Source organism: Anabrus simplex, chromosome 1 (assembly GCF_040414725.1).
Source record: "Anabrus simplex isolate iqAnaSimp1 chromosome 1, ASM4041472v1, whole genome shotgun sequence".
NCBI classification, from domain to species: Eukaryota; Metazoa; Arthropoda; class Insecta; order Orthoptera; family Tettigoniidae; genus Anabrus; species Anabrus simplex.
This window is the reverse complement of record NC_090265.1, coordinates 1,211,349,474-1,211,373,997: the sequence shown is the minus strand read 5'-3', so window position 1 is coordinate 1,211,373,997 and position 24,524 is coordinate 1,211,349,474.

The window sequence follows — 24,524 nt, the reverse complement described above, 5'->3', positions numbered from 1 at the left end:
CATTAGAAAATTCACACCAGTATGTCAAATAGCTTTTGCATAATCACAAGATTGGTGTGTGGTGCGCAATGTCTTGCATCTGCATCGTAACATGATACTTCCACCAACTGTTGATGCTAACTAGTATGTCCAGACAATACTGTGGATCAACTCACAGAAGATGAACGACTCTGTGGTATATTCAGCAAGACGGAGAAACAGCACACACCATCTTGACAAACTTGTCAGGACTGCATGAGGTGTTCGGTGAGGACAGGACAATAAGCACAGGTAGTGCAATCATCTGGCCACCTCGATCGTCTGATCTTTCTCCCTGTGATTTTTAGCTGTAAGACAAATTGAAGGGTCGGGTGTATTCCAATAATCCTCACAGACTGGAAGAGCTATAGAAGAACACTGAAAACGCTATTGCTGCTATATCTCCGGCAGAACTGCTACGCATGTCTCACAGTTTGTCAAATGTAGCACAGTACTACATCGATATCAACGGTGGCCAATTTCAACATCTTCTGTGATATTCATTAACAAGGGTCAATCCCTTGTTAGTCCTGTTGTAAGTATTTTTCGGGCCTGTTTTATAATGCCCACCTGTATATGTGCTTCACGGTAGCATTTAAACTAAAGCCACTCTTGAAAAGAAACTGAGAAGCGGAGACTCGTCGATCTTCAGACCGCAGTGGGAGGTGATATACTGTACTTATTCATTCCACACAGCGGAAACTATTAAAACTTTTATATGGGATATAAAAATGTTTAAAATGTAAAATATAAGATTTTTAAATTTTTTAAATTTTAAATTTAAAGTAACAGTTTCTGGAACGCCTTTACAATCGAAAACGTAGGGAAATAATTCGAAATTTAAATTACTAATTTTCCATACGGTTTATAGACTTGCATAGCTCAAGCCCACTCCTGATCTATTTGTTGAACCTATTTCTGTGTCAGAGGAAGAAATTCAATAAAGACTACATCGTAATATTGGAGCTTGTAGAAATACAGTGTAATACCAGGCTAAGCAATAGGATCAACAATGCTTCTACTTTGCAGGAATTTAACTGATACAGTAAATTACTCCAGCCAGTGCATTCGGGACCACATAAGGAAATGGTGGAAGTGTTCTAAATGTTCCGTTCAACGTACAGTACATCTGAGGAAATCTTCTGTTGGCTTTAAAGCTCATCAAGTCTCACGGGCGATAATCAGAACCATTGTTTGCAATAGGTGGTTTCATGGAAACTACCAAATACAAAAAAAAAAAAAAAACAATAATTACAAAAATCAAGGGCTCCCCGTACAAACAGTATGCGTAAATTAAAGCTCCATTGTTTAGTGCAGAACACGAAAATACAAATACAACGTTTTACCAATTATGAGACTACAGGAAAATGCGATCAAATGCTGTTCTGCGACGTTCGTCTCATTCCAGGTCCACCTGTGTTGCCAAGTGATTGCAAGAGACCTAGTAGGAGCTCAGCGCGCTGGCGGTTGAAGTGTGTACAGGTCTGTCCTCCAGGTTGTATTGAAGGTGACTCATGTTCTTAGGATATACTGTAAATCAGTTCGTATAGGTTGAACTGTCCCGTTTACATGTATTCATCCAGAATGAAAATTATTTAATGAAGGTCCGTTCTAAAATAAAGGCAAACCCTGCTCTTTACATATCTACCACGCTGTGGGCTGAGGAGATTGAATGCATCGAAAGTTCACCCGCCATGTCTTGAGATGAACTTTTTTTTTTTTTTGCTATTTGCTTTACGTCGCACCGACACAGATATGTCTTACGGCGACGATGGGATAGGAAAGGCCTAGGAATTGGAAGAAAGCAGCCGTGGCCTTAATTAAGGTACAGTCCCGGCATTTTCCTGGTGTAAAAATGGGAAACCACGGAAAACCAGCTTCAGGGATGCCGACAGTGGGGCTCGAACCCACTATCTCCCGATTACTGGATACTGGCCGCACTTAAGCGACTGCAGCTATCGAGCTCGGTATTGAGATGAACAAAAGAAGAACCCAAGGGCCTCTTGGGTTGGGGACGAGGGTGATAATCACGGTGAACTTAGGTGAGGAAGGCATTGTTTTCGCTTACTTGTAGTAATCTTCTAAATTTATCGCTAGCCGGCCTTAGTTGTCTTCTGACTCCGGCAGTATTATGTTTACGAGGTTTATTTCATTTCATTTCTTTACGTCCTTCGTGGCGCTATCGTTTTTGCCGATAACTTCAACCTTCCAAGGAACAAAACCTCCGTTTAGTGTTAAGAGATTTAGCTCCACTCAAAACAACTATCACCACTACCACCTCATCTTATGACGATGATGTGGCTTTAATTTAAAGGTACAACTCCAGCATTTGCGTGGTGTGAATATGGGAAGCCACTTAAAACCATCTTCACGATTCTTGGCATTTAGGCTTCGAACCCACAATCTCCCGAATGCAAGCTGACAGCTACGTGCCCCAAACCGCGCAGCCACTTACTCGGTCACCATGATTATTATTATTATTATTATTATTATTATTATTATTATTATTATTATTATTATTATTATTATTATTCCCGCGGTTTCCGTGGAACAGAGAGTGGTGAAAGAAGGTGCGGGCTGGAATGGGTCTATCTACTAGAGACAAAGATTCATTTAAAACTTTAAACTAAAGGTTATATTTCTTTTCAGAAAATTAAATGGTAACAAACAATATTTCAGGTACAGGTAATCAGGTACAAAGAGCAATTTTGATACAAGAGTAGAAAACCCAACGATTGGTAATATAATATTTTTGAGCTTCAAGCTCCAATTTTACAAGTTTCCAAAGTCACTAATGTTGCCTTTAGATAGATAAGGAGAGAAATCTCCCAAAACACGATTCTTAAGAGCACCTTGCTCCAACAGTTACAATTTATGGCCTTCCAAGGTACCGCTCAATATTCCACCAGTCTCAGAAAAATTTTACATTAAAAGGAAGAAAATTTAAATTTTAGAAAACAGGCGGTTACATGGTTAAAGATTAGAACCTTCCCCTTGGGTCATTTTGAGGAGAGCTCTCCAAATTCAATCAAGGAGACTGAGCTCCCAAACTCTTACGGCCTACTCATGGCAACCATTAAACATTACAATACAGAAAAGAGCTTCACTGCTCAATACAATTACACCTTAGGCCTCTCTAGGCACAACCTGCAGTTTACAATACCATATGAATTTTAGCTTACACAGGGTTATCTAGTACCCATTCTACTGGGCCTTTAGAGAAAAGAACAGGTTAAGTTACTGGCCAGAACTCAAAATGTATGGAGGCGTACACTTGCTCTCCAAAAAAAAAAAGGTAAACCCCTACTTGGGCTTGCAGCCCGACGATGCAGAGGCTAATCCCACACTACTGAGGTGACTAGAAGGACTAGTTAATTAAAGATTTTCAAGATAAAAAACGTTACAAAATCGTAGTCATCTCAAGATTAATTTGAAGGGGAATTCGAGAGGGTAACGCACTCTCTATTCCCGATTTACAATTTTACATTAGAAGGAAAAAAAATTAAATTTTATAAAACAGGCGGTTACATGGTTAAAGATTACAACATTCCCCTCGGGTCATTTTGCGGAGATAACTACTTAGGTGGAAAACCTGTTAGCCATTACCTTAACTGATGTCCTGCCTGCAGAAGATTGAGCCCCCTGCCTCGTGTCTTAACACACACACTCAGTAATTCAACAATCAATAAGACAAGTTAGCTCGAAAAAGCTACAGATTTTATACCCGAGTGGAAGCTTCGAGAAAGCTCTGGACTAAATCCGGACACACCATTTCATTTTTATTGGCGGATAAAATAGGTACAAGGAAAGTTTGTTTGGCTGAAAAATAAATACATGAAATTTCTGATTGGTTAGAATCCAACGCTGGCGGGATGAATAAGAAGTGTTGCAAACTTTGAAGTAGCAAAAATAATGAAAGTCCATTCAGTTCAGAAAACCTATAAACACAAAACTTCTTTAGATTTCTATATATTTTACTTTGCACCAGTGTGCATGATCTCAGTTCTTTCATAGAGACATCTATGGAGGAACGTCCAAATTTCTTGAGCCCAGTGATACAACGAAACAATGAAATATAGTCAGTTTAGAAAAATTTAAAATAACATATTCCTCTGTCATTTAATAATGACATCTTCTGATCAATGTCCCAACTTCATGCACTAACTGTTTCAAGTTTTGAGTGATAGATAGCGTTACTTAAATGCACGGGGATGAGGTGTACCTCCCGGTACAATTATTATTATTATTATTATTATTATTATTATTATTATTATTATTATTATTATTATTATTATTATTATTATTATTATTGTGGGGTCATTTGAGCTCTTACCGTACATAAAGAGTCTTATATGCAGGAAGCATGTTGTGGATTCGCTACCTGCTTGCCGGTCATGAGAAAAATTACTAATTTCTTCCTATTAATGTACAAAAGGGACGCCTATTCGCCTTCTTTCTCCAACAATATCATTTTTTTTTTGCTAGGGGCTTTACGTAGCACCGACACAGATAGGTCTTATGGCGACGATGGGATAGGGAAGGCCTAGGAGTTGGAAGCGGCCGTGGCCTTAATTAAGGTACAGCCCCAGCATTTGCCTGGTGTGAAAATGGGAAACCACGGAAAACCATCTTCAGGGCTGCCGATAGTGGGATTCGAACTTACTATCTCCCGGATGCAAGCTCACAGCCGCGCGCCTCTACGCGCACGGCCAACTCGCCCGGTAACAATATCATTACCCTCAAGGTGGATGGTCCAGATGGCAGCGGACTGGTCTCTGAGCGCAAACAAACAGGTTGTATCACAAGTCAGTGAGGTGGTTTTTAAAGGTGTTCAGTATGTCAGCTACTTGTCGGTAGACATACCGCCACGTAAAGGAGTTCCTACGGTACAAGTTTGCGGCACCTCGACGTCTCCAGAAACCGCATAAACAGTTACTGGGACGATATGTCAACAACATGTTAATTTTGTATCAATACCAGATAATTACGAGAGCGCTGTATATAACATTGACTCATTTGTAGGCTCAGTTGTTCTCCATGACCTCTACGTGGTTTTAGTAGTAAATCCTACCTTTTAGTTGCTGGTTATTCAACCGAGTCGCCAGGATGAAAGGTAATTAGCTAAGCTGCTAAACCATCACGCGCTGTGCCCTTTGCTAATCTGACTCGTAATTATGACACACAAAACAAATAACCATTAACAAGCCGTTAAGTACAGATTTATACTTGACAGATTCAGCCTTGTTCCATCTAATGAAATAGAATCATTCAGATGTTATCCGATGTCAAATCAATCAGAAGCTAACCTCGCGTTATCAGTTTTCCTCAGTTGATACATTTGATCAAACACTTGCAACACCCAGCCTGATAGAAAGTGTACTTGTATGTTACAAGCAATAAATAGTTGTGTTGCAATAACAATAACAACAGTAAAAACAACAATAATGATGATAATAACGTTGCCATAATCATCCATCAGTGGATATGTTTGGGTAAAGGTTTTATCACCAATCACACATCCTACTATGGCATAATCGGCAACCCATTTACTGTGATCAGGAGTGTACTGGAACAGGGTAGTTCGGATTGTCAGGACAATGAGTCACAACCACCCTAAAATTGTACTGACAAACAGGTCGTCAAAGGTGTCACAACTGATAGAAATTCCGATCAAAATCCTGAGAACATTCAGAAGAAAATTTTCCCTATATTTGTCTTCAAAATTTCATTCCTTGTCTTTATTCTATAATCGTAATGCTGGATCTGGCTTTTCCTTCGCTACTCTTGTCTACCGCTCTTCTGTGTACAATAGATCCTCCACTGTAACTGTAAGGATCTGTAAGGAACCACATACTATACTTTGACTCTTAATATATTTTCCGAGAAACCTTCCGCTATTATTAAGCAAGAAGGCTGTGATGGTTTTCAATGAACAAGTAATAGTGCTTGTATTAAATTGATGCTGCATTTCAGTTATTACGTTACATGTAGGCTAACTCGTTGAAGACCTACAAATGGTGACGATAATATGTGATAACCTTACATTGCTTGTCGACTGCACCAAAAATGGCGAGATAAAATAGTGACGATGCCCAACAATCAATTGAAAAGGTGAGTGTAAAATTACTTCCTTTCTGGGTTGAAAAACCAGAAATATGGTTTCCGCAAGTAGAAGTATAATTTAACCTTATCGGAATCACAAATGAAAACACGAAATTTAACTACACTCGTATTATGACTCAATTCGATCTTTAAACTGTTGAACACATTTGGGACTCGGTATCATCAAGCGAGAAGAATAAATACACGATCGCTAAGGAACGACTTTTGACGATTTACCGTGAAATTGAAGAAAGAAAAATCAAAAAGTTAGTTAGTGAGATTGAACTTATGACTTAAAACCATGCCAATTACTTCGAAAAATGAAATGTCTCGGTGGTACCGAAATTTCGGATAAACTTTTGAAAACATTGTGGCTTGACAAATTACCTCAGGAAATTCGCAATGTACTGACGGTGATGTTAATAAACTTGCCGATATTGGTGATATGGTATGAGAAATTGAGTCCCCTGGTAGTATTGATGAAGTTAGGTCAGTAACCTCGACCTCTAATCGCACTTCTGGTTTCCCTCTTCATGAAATCATGGAAAAAATATGTGAGTTAGAACGGCAACCTAAGCGTCGTGATAATTCTCGTCCAAGGTCACGAAGCGGTAGCCGCAGCAGGTCCATACGTAGACATGTAGGAAAATACTGTTACTACCATTTCAGGTTTGGTTCCAAGTGAAAGCCTGAAAAATGTCCTCCACCATGAGAGCGGAATGATGAGGGAAACACGAGGCAACAGCCACTGTAGCGGTTGCGGTGCTGCAAATGATTCATTGAAAGGCCGCTCATATAACTACCGTGTTTTCGTCAAAGATCGTCATCAGGACAACTTTTTCTGGTTGATAGTGGAGTTCCACCGGGCGAGTTCGCCGTGCGTGTAGGGGCGCGCGGCTGTGAGCTTGCATCCTGGAGATAGTAGGTTCGAATCCCACTATCGGCAGCCCTGAAAATGGTTTTCCGTTGTTTCCCATTTTCACACCAGGCAAATGCAGGGTCTGTTCCTTAATTAATGCTACAGCCGCTTCCTTCCAACTCCTAGGCTTTTCCTATCCCATCGTCGCCATAAGACCTATCTGTGTCAGTGCGACGTAAAGCCCCTAGCAAAAAAAGAAAAATGCTGAGTTCCTAGTGAAATTTCCTGATATAACAAAACCTGCCATTATACCTAGAGAAATCAAGCATGACGTTCGACATTTCATTACGACATCTAGTGGCCCACCAGTATTCTGAAAACCTCGTAGACTGGATCCTCGAAAGCTTGGCCTGGCAAAACAAGAATTCCAATATATGTTGAATAATAACATTATCCGACCATCGAAGTCTCAATGGGCTAGTCCCCTGCACCTTGTTTCCAAGAAGAACGGACAATGGAGAGTGTGTGGTGATTATCTTCAACTTAACGATCGCACCATTCCAGATCGCTATCCCATTCCAAGGATCAATGAAGTTAGCCAGATCTTAAATAAATGCATATTTTCCAAGCTAGATCTCCTACAGGCGTATTACGAAATACCGTAGCTGAAGAAGACAAAGAAAATACTGCTGTTATCACACCATTTGGACTTTATGAATTGAATTTAATGCCATTCGAGTTACGGAAAGCCTCGAGTACCTTCTAAAGTTTCATCAACGAAGTGGTATGAGGACTGGACTTCTGCTTCGCCTAACTTGACGATATTCTAGTTGCTTCTAAATCCACAGAAGAGCATGTTGAACGTCTTAGCTTAATTTTTGAGAGTAAACAATTTTGGACTGCGCCTTAACGTCAGCAAGTCCATATTTGGAGCAAAAGGGATAGTATTTCTTGTAATCAGCGAAGAAGGAAAACAATCAGACCCCGAAAGAGTAACTGCTATAAAGAACCATAAGCGACCTGAGACTGTCAGCGAACTTAAAGTACTCCTTGGTTTAATCAACTTCTATCGCCGACACATAAAGAATGCTGCTGAAAATAAGGCCGTCAGAATGACTACCTCAGAAACTCTAAGAAGAACGACAATCGCCAAATAGAGTGGACTGAAGAGACAAATGCACAAGAAGATCTATGCAATGCGGCTCTCTTGACATGCCCCAGCATGGACTATGAACTCGCATTGTTTGTGGATGCTTCCAATTTTGCGCCTGGTGCTGCTATCCAACAAAGAAAAAAGGTGAAGAATGGGAAATCCATTGGATTTTATTCTAAGAAGTTCTTTGGTGCCCAAAAAGAAAACATTCGACATATGACCGTGAACTGTTCAGTATTTATCTAGCAATCAAGTACTTCAAGTACCTTCTAGAGGGCAGAGTTTTCTCAATCTACACAGATTATAAGCCCCTGTTTTGTGCCTTCAAGCAAAACAACGAGAAAGCGTATCCAATACCACTCCAGTACATTTCAAAATTCACAACTGACTTGCGCCATTATCAGGGAAAGAAAATACAGTTGCAGATCATCTTTCCAGAACAGAACTGCTTTCCATCGACTATAATGATATCGCTAAAGCATAAGTGAATGATTTCTTGCGTTCAACTTCTCAAACTTCGCTACCACAGACTACCCCAGCTGAAAACATACTATAGTGTGATGTATCCTCAGGCATACGTTCCAGAAAACTTTCGTTTAGCTGTGTTTCAACATTACCATTTGTCTCATCCAGGCATCAAAGCAACTGTGAAACTGATTTCTTTCAAATTCAACTGGAAAAATATGGAGAAGGTGTCGCCTGTCCTTAAAGAAAAGCAAGATATCGAGCACGCAAAATCTCCCATTTAAGAATTTCCAATAGTCGATCAACGATTCAGTGTAGTGCACATAGACCTTTTAGGACCACTACCATCGTCCGGTGGCTTCAGTTACTGCCCAATATGTGTGGATAGATTCTCAAACTAGGCCGAAGCTATTCCTGACCAAAACATTATATCGGAGACAGAGCAACAAGCTTTCTACAACAAATAGAAAACCCGGTTTGGACCACCTACTCAAATAATTACAGACCAAGTGAGACGGTTCAATCAGAACTCTTCTGTACGCTAGCCAAAGTACGTGGATGAAAACTGTCATGAACTACCAGTTACCATCCCCAAAGCAATGGCAAAATCGAGAGATTTCACCGCACTCCTAAAACAGCTATAAAAGCGCACTCAACTGACAAAAGTACCGAAGTATTACCAACCATTCTATTAGGACTCCGATGTACAGTCCGAGAAGACACCAACTCCTCTGTAGCTAAAATAGTGTATGGCACACGTCTCAGAATATCTGGTGACTTCATTATTGAACCATATTCTAAGCCATGCGTGGACCTGCCAACTGTTCTATGTGATTCTGTGTAATTAGCTACCACCCCCGGAGGCCCGGGTTCGATTCCCGGCTCTGCCACGAAATTTGAAAACCGGTACGAAGGCTGGAACGGGGTCCACTCAGCCTCGGGAGGTCAACTGAGTAGAGGTGGGTTCGATTCCCACCGCAGCCATCCTTGAAGTGGTTTTCCGTGGCTTCGCACTTCTCCTCCAGGTAAATGCCGGGATGGTACCTAATTTAAGGCCACGGCCGCTTCCTTGTCTATTCCTTCCAGTCTTCCCATCCCCTCACAAGGCCCCTGTTCAGCATAACTGGTGAGGCCGCCTGTGCGTGGTATTGGTCATTCTCCCCAGTTGTATCCCCGGCACAAAGTCTGAAGCTCCAGGACAGTGCCCTTTTTTTTTGCTAGGGGCTTTACGTCGCACCGACACAGATAGGTCCTATGGCGACGATGGGATAGGAAAGGCCTAGGAGTTGGAAGGAAGCGGCCGTGGCCTTAATTAAGGTACAGCCCCAGCATTTGCCTGGTGTGAAAATGGGAAACCACGGAAAACCATTTTCAGGGCTGCCGATAGTGGGATTCGAACCTACTATCTCCCGGATGCAAGCTCTCAGCCGCGCGCCTCTACGCGCACGGCCAACTTGCCCGGTGACAGTGCCCTTGAGGCGGTAGAGGTGGGATCTCTCGCTGAGTCCGAGGGAAAAACCGACCTTGGAGGGTAAACAGGTTAAGAAATAATAATAATAATAATAATAATAATAATAATAATAATAATAATAATAATAATAATAATAATAATAATAATAATTGTGACATTTTCTCAAACATAGTAACAAGTTATTAACGGATTTCCAGCTTTTTTAGAAGGAGGTGGAGTAGCCGCTTGACGACCGCTCCTGACGATAAAGATGTGCGGCATGTCGGGAACAAAGGTCACACTTGAGAAGATATCGAGTTGGCATTTGACGTTGTTATCTGCACAACCCCAGACACTGTTCAACCTTTCTACATCCACAAGTGTCTGGCACGGGAGGGAGGAAAGGAGACATTTTACAGCCAGCTTCCTTCCGCTTCGTAAGCATATTTTTAACACTCGAGTTACTCTAACTCCAAAACGAACAAGAAGATAATATATAGCCTCAAGAAAATTATTCCTTTTCGTCCTCTAAAAATGTAAGAAAGACACCAGGCTATCCAAATTGTCCAGGACGTCGAAACTAAATCATATCTGTGTCTCAGGGGCAGAAAGATGAATTACACTAAGGAAAATAGCTTTATATGTTCATTATCAAAACGTATGTGTACTGTTTATCATGCCAGGACTAGAAATCCTCAATGCAGATCAAATCTGACTAGGCATCTATTTCCTTTTAAAAAATCTTATTTCCACTGGATTTCATTGCCACGGTTCGCTCCCTTACACTCCACACCAGGCATAGGTAATGAAAAAACTATTAAAAGTCAAAAGCTCACTTCTCCACTACCAAAAATTTACGAATGTTTAGACCTATGTGGTAAAATACAGGTTTCAGAAAACATAATGTGTTATATCAGTTGAAATGGCGTATGGCTTTTAGTGCCGGGAGTGTCCGAGGACATGTTCTACTCGCCAGGTGCAGGTCTTTCGATCTGACGCCGGTAGGCGACCTGCGTGTCGTGATGAGGATGAAATGATGTTGAAGATGACACACACACCCAGTCCCCGTGCCATCGAAATTAACCAATGGTGGTTAAAATTCCCGACACTGTCGGGAATCGAACGCGGGACCCCTGTAACAAAAGGCCAGCGCGCTAACCATTCAGCCATGGAGCCGGACGTATATCTGTTAAAACCGAGCGAGTTGTTCGTGCTGTTAATGTCACGCAGATATGCGTGTTTGTTGTTTAAAGTGTCCTAACATCTAGGTCAGATATGAGCTTGCATTCGGGGAATAGTGGGTTCGAATTCCACCGTCTGCAAAAACATGACGATTTTATTTCGTGGTTTCCCATTTTCACACCAGGCAAATGTTGGGACTGTACCTTCATATTTTTTTTGCTACTTGCTTTACGTCGTTCCGACACGGACAGGTCTTATGGTGACATGGGACAGGAAAGGCCTAGGAATGGGGAGAAAGCGGGCGTGGCCTTAATTAAGGTACATTTGCCTGGTGTGAAAACGGGAAACCATGGAAAACCATCTTCAAGGCTGCCGACAGTGGGGTTCGAACCCACTATCTCCCGGATGCGAGCTCACAGCTGCGCGCTCCTAACCGCACGGCCAACTCGCCCGGTGTACCTTCATTAAGGCCACGGCCGCTGCCTGCCCAATCCCAGGCCTTTCCCATAACTCCGTTGCCGAAAACCTTCGATGTGTTAGAGCGGCGTTATATAAGTGGAAAATAAAAGCTTGTTAAGCAGCTGAAGATTTGATACATGAAGTGAGATTCACATCCATTCTTTTATGAACTGTTGAATTGTTTATAGATTTATTACTGAATTTCAGGGATAGATATATCATTCTCATAAATGAGTTTCGTAAGTAGCATAATGATTTCATACTGCCCAAAAGTCCACCTCCGTAGCGTAACGGTAATGTTATTAGCTGCCGTCCTCGGGTGCCCTGGTTCGATTCCCGGTACTGCCAGAAATTTAAGAATGGCAGGAGGGCTGTTATGTGGTTGAAATGGTACATGCAGCTCACCTCCATCAGGTGGTGTGCATGAAAAGAGCTGCACCACCTCAGGATGAGGACGCGAGTTTGCTTAGTGCCTCGTATTTCAAATTTAAAGTCTGGCTCCATGGCTAAATGGTTAGAGTGCTGGCCTTTGGTCACAGGGATCCCAGGTTCGATTCCCGCCAGGATCGGGAATTTTAACCATGAATGGTTAATTTCGCTGGCACGGGGGCTTGATGTATGTGTTGTCTTCATCATCATTTCATCCTCATCACAACGCGCAGGTCGCCTACGGGGGTCAGTTCAAAAGACCTGCATCTGGCAAGCCGAACATGTCCTCGGACACTCCCGGCACTAAAAAAGGTATACGCCATTTCATTTCACTGCACAAACACTTGTGAACACATTTGGAGCGAAAGCTTAAAAGCGGTTCACTGAATTCCAAATATCGGCTGGCTTGTTAGCATCTTGCCAGCTCGTTATTTATCACGATTCCGGAATGAAATCACAATGTCTCTTCCTTATAGAAAAATCAGTTTACGTTATCGTTGTTTGAAGACGAATACATCTGTAGTTTCAGAATCAGACTTGGCCTGGTGAGCGTTAAAAATCATGGAAGTTTTAAAACAGAAATAATTTCTGTTCTGAAGGGGGAGGAGGGCCACCTATTATTTGTTTAGCTAGTCTTTTCTTAAATAATTTGAAAGAAGTTGGATATTTAAAAATATCTCCGTTGGTAAATTATTCCAATCTCTCTCTCCTCTTCCTATACCGGAATATTGCCTCAATTTGTCCTCTTCAATTCCAAATTCATATTCACATTGTGTTCTTTCCTACTTTTAAAGATGCCATTCAGCCTCATTCTTCTACTAATGTTAATCCACGCCATCTCTCCACTGACAACTTAATCGAGCAGCTCGTTTCCTTACTCCCAAGTCTCCCCAGCCAAATGTTTGCAATATTTTCGTAACGCTACTCGTTTGTCGAAAATCACCCCGAATGAATCGTGCTGCTTTGCTTTTTTTCTACTTTCCATATCAAGTAATTCTGGTGAGGGTCCCGTGCACTGGAAACATACTCTAATTTGGGGTCTTACCTAGACTTGGTGCAGGCGTCATCACGTAGTTGCTCTAGGGAGCCGGTGTTACTTGCTCCGCTCGGGACGGGTGTTTGTCACGTGACAAGAGAGCAGCGGACAGGCGGGTTGCATACCGTGCCCGTACTATACCTTTGCGCCACTGGCCTGCAGTACGTACTACGTCATGGACTTCCCCTACTTCTTCCCCTGCTTGCTCGCTAAGCTGGCCACATTCCTCGAGAGCGGGGAGCAAACTGGCTCCGAAGGCATTTCGCTCTCGATTGACGATGCCTGACTTACAGTACATGCCCTCTCCTTTACATCCTTAATGCAACCTCTAAATACCCTCATAACCATATGAAGAGATATGCAACACTTATCCTCCTGTGGGTGGGGACAGTAGAATAACACTCACGGCATGCCCTGCTTTACATGATAGGCTATCACTTGCTGACGAGTTTGACCTTCTTCTTCAAAAGTCAGTCTTTTGGTTCGTAGGTGGTTGTAGAGCCCAATCTTGTAGCCGCAGCTTCAACAGCATTTATAAGATATGTTTGGATTGGTGGGGCTTGGCTTTGGAGTGTTGTTTCTTTTCAGAAGTTCCGGTTGTTTCCTAGCATTGCTCTTGTCAATTTCTGTTTTCCGACATTGTTGCTCAAAGCGCAGGGTTCCTTCCAAGATATTACGCCGCCATACTGAGCGATCAAGTATAGTAGCTTTCCAGTTGTCAGTTTTAATTTGACATTTCTTCATGTAGGTCTTTAATGTACAGTATTTTTGTGCCGCGTCTGTGATCCTCCGTGTCGTCTTTGACCATCCTTTTCCTGGGAAGAATTCGTTTAGGCAGACGGAATTCAGGCATGCGAACAATGTGACCTGTCCAACGAAGTTGGTGCTTGATGATTATGGCTTGAATACTAGCGGAATTTGCTTCTTCTAGAACACTAGTGTCAGTGCACCGATCTTGGCATTGCAATCTCACGATGCTTCTCATTCATCCCTGGTGATACGGGTGACTAAAAGGGGCCCCAGGACCTCTTAACTTCGGAGCGTGGGTTGGCAACGACAGGGCCCTTAGCTGAATCCTCGCATTATTTCCACCTACTTGTCCCAGGCTCCTATTCTATCCGACTTCCCTTCATCAACTCTCGTATTTTCTGACCCCGACAGCACTTTCACGTCGTTCATGGCCCTTGTCTTCCTTTGACGGATACCTTCATTTTTCGAAGTGTCGAACTACTCCTAATTTTTCCTATGGTTAGTGTTAATAATGCATCTGCTGGCGGGACCTAGTGTTCACACTGCAGTAGGTCTCCTGGTATAGGCTAGAGCAATTTTGTTACTTTCATTGCTCTGTCTCTGTCTGTTCCTTGGCTTTGACAATATGAAAGTGACTGAGGTATGAGCGATGCTAGTAATGTCATTCCTTATGCAGTCAGTCCCTGTTATGAATGGTGTGAAAATGTAGCTCATAGGGTCAGTTGGAGCATGCATTTCAGTGGGCTTTGCAAACTGATATGTAATAGCGACTTCTGCCTCGGTGAGGAAAGCAACGGGAAACTACCTCACTCCTCATTTCTCTAGTATGCCTCTTCAGTGATGCCTAGGCCATCTATGACAGCTGATGATGGAGCTGTTGAGGATCAAACCAGCCTTCGAGCTGAGTACTGAACATACATGCATACATAGTGTTAATAGTAGAGGGTGGTTGCCCAGTTATACTTCCTTTTAAAACGATAATCACTGCCACTACTACTGTAACCATAATTTACAATACCGTTTATGTGTTTACTCCAATTAAAATTTTCCCTATATTAACAACTAGGTACTTACAGTGAACTCTATGAGGTACTTTTACTCATCAACACGGTAATTAAGACTGAGAGGACTGTTTGACATACGTATTTCTTCTTGCTGGGAGTCATCTGTAAAGTCGCTTCACGAAATTAACGGTCTCGAACCAGCCAACCACGGTGTCAGACCATACAGACTTGACATATTTAAAAAGGTACAGAAGTCGAGGTAGTAAGAGGTTCCTCTTTTGTTTAAAAAAACAAGGCATAACAATCTGTAACTGGTACCAACATTTGGGCTGTTGAAACCCACTATCGGCAGCCCTGAAAATGGTTTTCCGTGGTTTCCCATTTTCACACCAGGCAAATGCTGGGGCTGTACCTTAATTAAGGCCACGGCCGCTTCCTTCCAACTCCTAGGCCTTCCCTATCCCATCGTCGCCATAAGACCTATCTGTGTCGGCGCGACGTAAAGCCCCTAGCAAAAAAAAAAAAAAAAAAAAAAAACCTTCTCGTTTTCTCTATATCGCTCTGAATGACGGACAAGGTTTGGAATTTCGTATATACAGGGTGAAGCGTAATTCGCGCACTCGGGCGTCACAGCGCGACTCATCAAATGCCAGCAATAAAAAAATGTCTCTTACAAATTTTCGTCTTGCGAGTATATCCGGTAGAAAACGGACGTTGAAGAGTAGCAATCTGGCAACACTGTAACCATATGTAGGGTAATTGCCGCTGTCAGCACGATCACGTCGTGCTGTACAGTTGGTGCAGTGGGTAGAGTTTTTGGTTGGCATGCAGGAGGTCGATGGTTCGATCCTGTGTTGAGGCGCATTTTTATTTGCTAATTTCCATCTGCATTACCTACTGTAATACAGTAAGACACCGTTTCTGAGGTCACATGTATCCTATATTTACAACATTTTGTAACGCTGAAACAACAAATACCTGGTTAGACTAAAAAGAAATAGACAGCTGAAACAAACAGGTTTCACATCTAGTAGATGAAGCGGTGCGAATAAATTCACGCCCACGACGTGGAAAGGGCGCCTTTCAAAGCTGACCAATGAAAACGACTGTTCGTCCATTTCTAGGATCGTAGTATGTAAGTGCAAATGGTTTCTAGAGGACGCGCTGCAATCGCTGTTGACGATTAAGATGCCAGATACCGTACCACCTGGACTACATTTACGAAATAAAAAACATACGCCTCAACCCAGGATCGACCACTCGACCTCCTGCATGCTAACCCAAAACTCTATCCACTGCACCAAGTGTACAATACAACTATCTTCTGCTGACAGAGGTAGTTACCCTACATGTGGTTACACTGTTGCCAGATTGTTACTCTTCAACGTCGTTTTTCTGCCGGATATACTCGCAAGACGAAATTTTGTAAGAGACATTTTTTTATTGCTGGCATGTGAGGTTTCGCGCTGCGACGCCCGAGTGCGCGAATTACGCTTCACCCTGTATAAATAGATAGCCATGGCTAAGGGACAAACAGAAGACTCTTTTGTCGATTAGGCCTCATGTGATCATACTCTACAGAACTGGTTAATAGCTTCATTGGTCCTGAGTCAGTTTCCCCCTTTCGATGCACTGTATTCCACACGTGCCAATTCCAAATAACATACAGATATCTCTGAAAAACGATTCGTTAGATGCAAATAAATTAATGGTTATCAACTTGAGTTTCATTTATTAAAAGACATATTTATGATTAGGGCCCGGATATTTATGCAGTAATAGGTTAGAATGCGAACTTACTGAAACGAGAAATAAATAGAGTCAACCTGCACGATGGTAATGCTATAAGGCTTTCCCAAGCAATAGGAGTTCGGCCCATTAAAACCCCTAGAATTTATGTTACTCCCACTACATTACGTTAGAGCGGGCTAGTCGACATTTAGTAACAAAATAACTTAGTGGGAAATGTCGACTAGCCCGCTCTAACGTAATGTAGTGGGAGTAACATAAATTCTAGGTGTTCTAATGGGCCGAAACCCTAATGTAGATGCAAACCTCTTAGCAATACCGTCGTGCGGGTAGACTCTACTTATTACTCGCTTCAGTTTGCATTCTAACCTATTACTGCATAAACATCCGGGCCCTATTTATGATCATTTGCTTTTCCCAAAGAGAAATTGTGACATCCTTCGTCCTTTCTTAATACGTTTGTCCTCCAGGGTTAGCTTTTCCTTCGGAATCAGCAAGGGATCCGATCTCTACCGCCTCAAGGGCAATGTCCTGGATCGTAAGACTTCTGGTCCGGGAATAAAACCTGGAAGAAGGACGAGTACCGCAACCAGGAGGCATGACCTGTTATGAAGATTGGAAGGGATATACAAGGAAGATGGAAAGGCGGTGGCCGTGGACTTAAGTTAGGTACAATCCAGGCATTTGCCTGGAGGAGAAGTGGTAAACTAAGGGAAACCACTTCGAAGATGGCTGAGTTGGGAGTCGAACATCTCCCTCTACTCAATCGACCTTCCGAAGGTGAGTGGATCCCATTCCAGTCCTCGTAACACTTTTCAATTTTTCTTACCAGAGCTGGGAATAGAACACACGTCTCCGCAGGCGGCAGCTAATCACAGTAACCACTACACCACAGAGGCGGACCACACCCGTTTTTCGCTTGGTGAAATTCACAACCGGACTTACTGGTTGATGCTGCCCTCGTGAGGTGCTAAAGTAATCATGCCGCGCGGCAAACAGTCAGTGTAACTCTGGACTTTGGTATGGTGGCACGTCAAATGTTTTACAAATAGATGGCAAAATATCAAATAGTAAACATTTGAAAAAAATGTGGTGCGAAGAACTGGGAGGGTAATACTGCTCGAGCCTCAGCTGCACACATCTACTGGTCTGGTGAAGGAAGTTGATTTGATTGCAATTTGGAAATAAAATGCCAACAATAACATTTTCAAATCCATACTGACGAGATGCTTTTCTTATTTTATTTTTATGTTTCACAATTTGTTTTACGTCACACCGACATAGACCGGTGTTATGGCGACGATGAGACAGGAAAGGCCTAGGAGTGGCAAAGAAGCGGCCGTGGCCTTAATTAAGGTACATCCCCAGCATTTTCTTGGTGTGGAAATGGAAATCCACGGAAAATCTTCTTCAGTGCTGCCGACAGTGGGGTTCGAATCCACAATCTGCCGGGTGCAAGCTCACAGCTGCGCGCCCGTAACCGGACGGCAAACTTGCACAGTGTTTTTTTGTCCAACTTATTGGCTGAATCGTCAGCGTTAAAGTCTTCAGTTCAGAGGGCTCCGGGTTCGATTCCCGGCCGGGTTGGGGACTTTAATTGCATCGGATTAATTCTTGTGGGGTGGGGCTGGGTGTTTGTGTTTGTTTCAACACTTTCATCTTCATATTCAGACAACGTATTTCACTACCAAAAACCACAGAAATACAAAATAGCGATTACATCCCTCCATATAGGTTTTGCGTCAGGGAGGGCATTCGGCGGTAAAAAAATCATGGCCAAATCCACACGTGCGACGTAGTAGAAGAAGTAGATGCTTTTTTCCATACAGTACTCATTACGTGGTAGGTATTCTACGTCGAAACATGCTGCTGATCTCCCACGCACCACACAGCCCCGTTCGATTTTTTCTTTAGAACCTTTAGAGCATAGATTTGTGTGCACAGCAAACGTTTAATGACAAAATACTTAATATATGATTTTGTACACATAATAGTGGGATTGTAATTATATGGCAATGTTTCTAGAAAAGAATGATTGCTACCATTTTGAGCTTTTCTTCCTGTGTATGGAACATTGACTGAAATATATAATTATATTACGATTAATATTAAAATTTAAATACAACAGCTGACGTGTAAAATGGAATATATTTTACACATAACCGAATACTATATTCTTCAAAGGTTAAAAGTAATATCCCTTTGACAACCTAGACTCGTTTCTTATTTTTCACATTTTATCAACATTTGAAACATTACTACTTCTTCTTGCTTAGAAAAACCCTATTACAGCAATATTTGAGGCTAAAAGAGAGTTGTATTCACAGGGTGTTTACGTGGCTCCTGATGATGGAAAATGAGCTCTTTAGTACTGCTAGAACAATGTTTGATATAGAATTCTCCTTCCAGCCAAATACCTTGTAAAAACCGGTGAAGAAGTATGAAATATTTCCTCTTACTACGATCAGAGGTCCGATGATGTAAATTGTGTCGAGGTGGTACTTTTCTTTGTAGAATGGGATCGTGTCTTTTTATGATGATGATGATGATGATGATGATGATGATGATGATGATGATGATGATGATGATGATGATGATGATGATGATGATGATGATGATGCTTGTTGCTTAAAGGGGCCTAACATTTAGGTCATCGGCCCCGTGTCTTTTTATATCCGTTTCATTTCCTTATTCACTTTTTCAGGTTGAATTTCATGGGACTCGAAGCCGTTGCTTGTGTCTATGAAAACCCTCCCTATAACCACTCTTGAAAGCTAGAATTTTTCTCTTCGGATTTATGCCTTCTGTTGCCACAAAGTATGCTTATTCATAGACTATGTAATGTCACAGAGCATTGGTTATTAGTGAGTTGGCAATGCCGTTAGTGACGCGCAGCTGTGAGCTTACATTCGGGAGGGAGTGGGTTTGAACCCCACTGTCGGCAGTCCTGAAGACGACATTCTATTTTCACTTTCATTAATGGTACCAAGAGGCTCATAATCGGATTTACAGTACTTTTCCATGGCATCAGTACCCTCTGAGTTAATGGTATTAATTTTGTTTTCTTCTAAATGGAACTACACTGTTTTCTGCACTTAGCCTTAAACCTACAAACATTACGAATTCACCGTGATTATTTTGTAAATCGAACAAATACTTCTGGTATTTGCCATCCGGGGACTGCCCTGTTCCATTCTCGCTACGCATAAAACATGAGCTAGCTATTGACGCACATAGTTGCTAGGTATTCGCTCTACTGTTCTCATAAATATACTATGATAAAATGTATGATTTAACACTTTTAATATCACAGCAGGTAACAGGTAAAAGAAATGCGGATCTGCGACGGCTATTATGTGACAGCATTATTATTCTGACGTGATATCATTCTCAGACGATATTGAGTTTAATTAAGGCCATAACCGCTGCCTTCCCAGTTCTAGCCTTTTCCTATTCCATCGTCACCGTAAACTCACCTGAGTTAGTGCTAACACTAGGAAAAAAGGATAAACCATACATGATTGATGTCAGGAAGGACATCTACCCGTAAAACTGGCGAAATCGACATGCGTGCCACGGATCGCAAAATATCCCCACGGAGTTGTGGGTAAAATGGTAAAGAAAGAAGGACAGATATTAATAAACAAAAAGAATGAATAAGACCTAGTATGAATGATTTAAAGAAATGGAACTAGTGGACGTGACTATTATTATAAGAAGACGTACAGCTGGACAATAACCTTTCCTTAATTCTAACCAGAAGGGAAAGGAACAAATAGACCGATTCCTCGAAGAATGAATAGGGAAGTCCCAGGCTGGCAAATGAAGCATGTTTGAATACATGACATTTCCCTGGGAAGTATTTGATCGATTTTCAAAATAACAATTACGCTGAATTCATAATATTTGTAACCTTAAGCCTAGGTGTAGAAAGATGCGTAGTCCATCTAAAATCAAAATGTGTACCATTATCTCAGAAGTTATTGCAAGTGAAAACAAAATGTCAGTAACTAGAACGGTAGGAAAGTTATTTGGGGAGGTGTACATATTCAGATGAATAACCCTGTAGATGTGTCTTTGACATTTTGTACAACATATCACATGGCAAAGGATACACACATAACCGAAGTCCTTAACACATTGACTGGCGTAAGTGTTGTTTCATTTCTGACATGAGTCATACGTGTATTTTTCGAATAGTTTTTCGAATAGTAACCAAACTTTTGATTGTTCTTCCGCTCACACATCGCCAGTAGTAAATAACTTCCATAAGTATTGTATTGCTCCCGGGTCGAACACAGACTCTCTGGATTAGTGCGTCTTAAACAACCTTCATTTTCATAGCAGGTTTCTAGGTATTGATACATCTTTCTCACTAGAATTGAATATGCCAAAGGCTGGTTTACAATTTCAGTGTATTTTATACTGGAAACAGAAGAATGTTTGACTTAAAGCGAAGCTACTCGAGAGAGTCCCAGGCAGAGAAGCGGGACAGATGAATCGCTACAGAGAATATTTCAATATTTCTCTTAGGATGTAGGGTTTGAATATCCATTGGCAGGAATATGCGTCCCATTTGAGGGCCAAACGCTTGTGGGGTGATATCGAGCTGTCTGCACCAATTTAATCACGCTCTGCTGAGCAGTCCCCACGCTGCAAGCTCAACTCCTGGATCACTCTACGGGAGTAACCTTGTCTGTAAAGTCAGTGAGACTTATACTGTGTCAAATATTCTATGACCTTCACACGTCACCCAACTTGGGGAAACCAGGTCAAACGATATAATTATTCCTTTTGATGTCAAAGTACTTATTATTAATAATTACTCTCAAAAGTTAAACAGTAATGGGATGTAAATGAAATGTTTGTCCGACTCGTTGGCTGAATGGTCAGCGTACTGGCCTTTGGTTCAGAAGGTCCCGAGTTCGACTCCCGTCCGGGTCGGGTATTTTAACCTTCATTGATTAATTCCATTGGCCTGGGGGCTAGGTGTTTGTGCTGTCCCCAACATCCCTGCAACTCACACACCACACATAACACTCTCCTCCACTACAATAACACGCAGTTTCCTGCACATGGCAGATGCCACCCACCCTCATCGGAGGGTCTACCTACAATGGCCGCACTCGGATAGAAATAGCCACACGAAATTATTTATAATGAAATGTTAATAAAGTCAACGAAAAATTCATACTGGTCATTAAAGATTGTCTGGATTTACAGAAGAAACAGAATTATGAGAAAAAATTGAATAATAGTTGGTTACAGAGTTGCTTCGTTTGAAATGTCACTGTATAGCATCATGAAGATCAAATGAACAGAAACGGTAAAATAACACTAAATAGAAGTAGAGCAATGTATGAATTAGGAATTCCGGATCTCTTACCAAATTTCAGTCTTATTGGTCTACTAGCTTTGGCATGACTAAGCAAGAAACAAACAGGAACCACCTCATTTTAAACCGAAAATTTCAAAATAAAAAAATCGCAAATATTATACTTTTGAACGGATTTTGAAAGAAAACATAATTATTAGTGACACGATGAGTTCCTCCGACAACAGTTGTGCAAAATCTCATTAAAAAATCGGCCAAGCGGTTTAAAAGTGATGTCGTTTCGGAAGGCAGAGTTGTAGATTTCATTTAAGTTTTACAAGTTGTATAGAAAACTAGCAAATGTATCCGTCCTCCGCTACGGTATTCTATATTGTATTCGAATATCGAAGTAAATACTGTACATGCAGTAAATATGATTGTTTTAAAATTGCAAGTATCTTAGCGTGAACCGAGAAACAGCACGGGCAGGTCCCCATACGTTGTTTCCAGTGTAAAGTATTTATCAAGGATTCGTGATGATAATGGCAGACTCACTTGCTTACTGCCATTCACAATTGAGTTGGGAAGTTTATATTATAATTGCAGGCCCCATTGCCTACTGAGCGGCCGCAGTCGATATGGGGAGTTTTCGTTACAATAGCAGGCCCCTATCCTACTTCCAGTTAGATTACAGTTGAGGAGTTTTTATCATAATGGCAGGCAACTTCCCTACTACCAGTCAAAATTGAGTTGTGCAGTTATCATTAAAATGGCAGGCCTCTTTTCCTACTGCCAGCCAGCTTACTGCCAGTCACACGAATTTGGTGAGTTTCCATGAAAATAGCAGTCCACTATGCCTAATGCCAGTCACATTTTAGATGGGTACATTTGTTTACAATGGCGGGTACCCTTGCCTACAGCCAAACACAGTCGGGTAGGGGAGTTTAAAAAAACTGCATGCTCCCTTGCCTTCTGCAAATCAAATCGAGAAGTGAATTATTCATTACAGTGGTAGGCCTTCCTTACCTAATGCCAGTTACACAGGAGTTGGTGAAGGATCCCATTCCTACTGCCAGTCAAAGTCGGTGTGGGGAGTACTGATTACAATAGCAGACACACCCTTTCTCCATCGTTACAAATCGATATCAGTGAATATATAGGTCGACATACGATAGTATATGCTTTTTACAATATTGCAGACCTTCATTTACAGATGAACTGCTGCTAAACGGTACGTCATATCGACAAAGGATTGTATAAGACGCCGGATATAGCGGCCTATGTGGCTGGTCTTATGATATCCCATCTCTCCATGGGTTAGATTGAGTTAGAAATGTTAAATAGGGTAACATTTGTGTAAGATTATCTCACATTGCATTATTTTTCGGATAATTATGTGACAGCTACATACCGGCATGATGCATATCGAAACCTTCCTCGGTATGAGTATACTCTAAATATGAAGTTTGGCTGTGATGGTGGAACAAACGGATGAATTGGTTCGTTCTTGTCATAAGCCATTCCACTTCTCATTCCTTATTTAACTGCGTCATTTGATGGACTCTAATCCCTTTGTTCCTTGAAGTTTAACTTAATATTTGCCGCATTGTGTATTCCTTTACTTCTACCATTCAGATCGTGAACTTCGTACGCATTGTTCCCAAATGACCGATGTATAACAAATGGTCCATCGAATAAATGTATGAACTTTGCAAATACTTTAGTGGATACATTCGAGATTGCTGGCTTCTTTACTAATATAAGGTCTGATTTCCCACACGTCTACTCGTGTTTTTAATAACTATGAATTTTGAATTTTTCTTTGCGTTTTCAACATTTTCCTAGTTTTTCTATAGATAAGTTAACATTCTTCTCCTTCCGTCTGGTAATCTTGACGTCCATTTTCGTTCGTCTTCTTCTCTTCTGGCCTTTGTCTTCACCTTCGAATATGGTTCGTTCTCTTCATACGTATTTGCTTGCCATTCCTCTGAAGTGATCTTTAGTTTTCTTACGGATCGTTTGGTAAGTAAGGTGCTATCCTCAAGTAAATGGATTTCTTCCTCTTCTTCATGCAAATCTGCCCTATGCATATTTATATGATTCTGCATCTGCAAAATTTCTGCTAGAACTATCTTGGTTTCCATTTTTCTTCTTTTTCTTTGTCTCTCCTCCATTCTCGCAATTTGCTTCAGCTGCTTTCGTTGCCAATCTTTTCGTATGTCTGGTTTTCCTGGTCTTTCTCTTCTTATTTCTTCTCTGAATAGCTCTCGTCGTTTCTCCTCTGGTTGTTCAATTAATTTTAGTAGTTTTTCTTCTCGGTTCTCAACATATTCTTCTTTCTTCTCCTCCGGTTTCTCAGCTTCTTCTTGTGATGATCCTTGTTGATCCTCATGTTCTTCTTTCTTCTCCATTCCTCCTTTAATTTCGGCTCTCCATTTATCTATAGTGTTAATGATCTCGTTCGCAGTTGATCGTACTTTCAAGATTTCCTCCTTTATCTCCTGCTTCATCTCCTCCATCATCTGCTTCTCCTTCTCTTCTTGTTTACTAATGA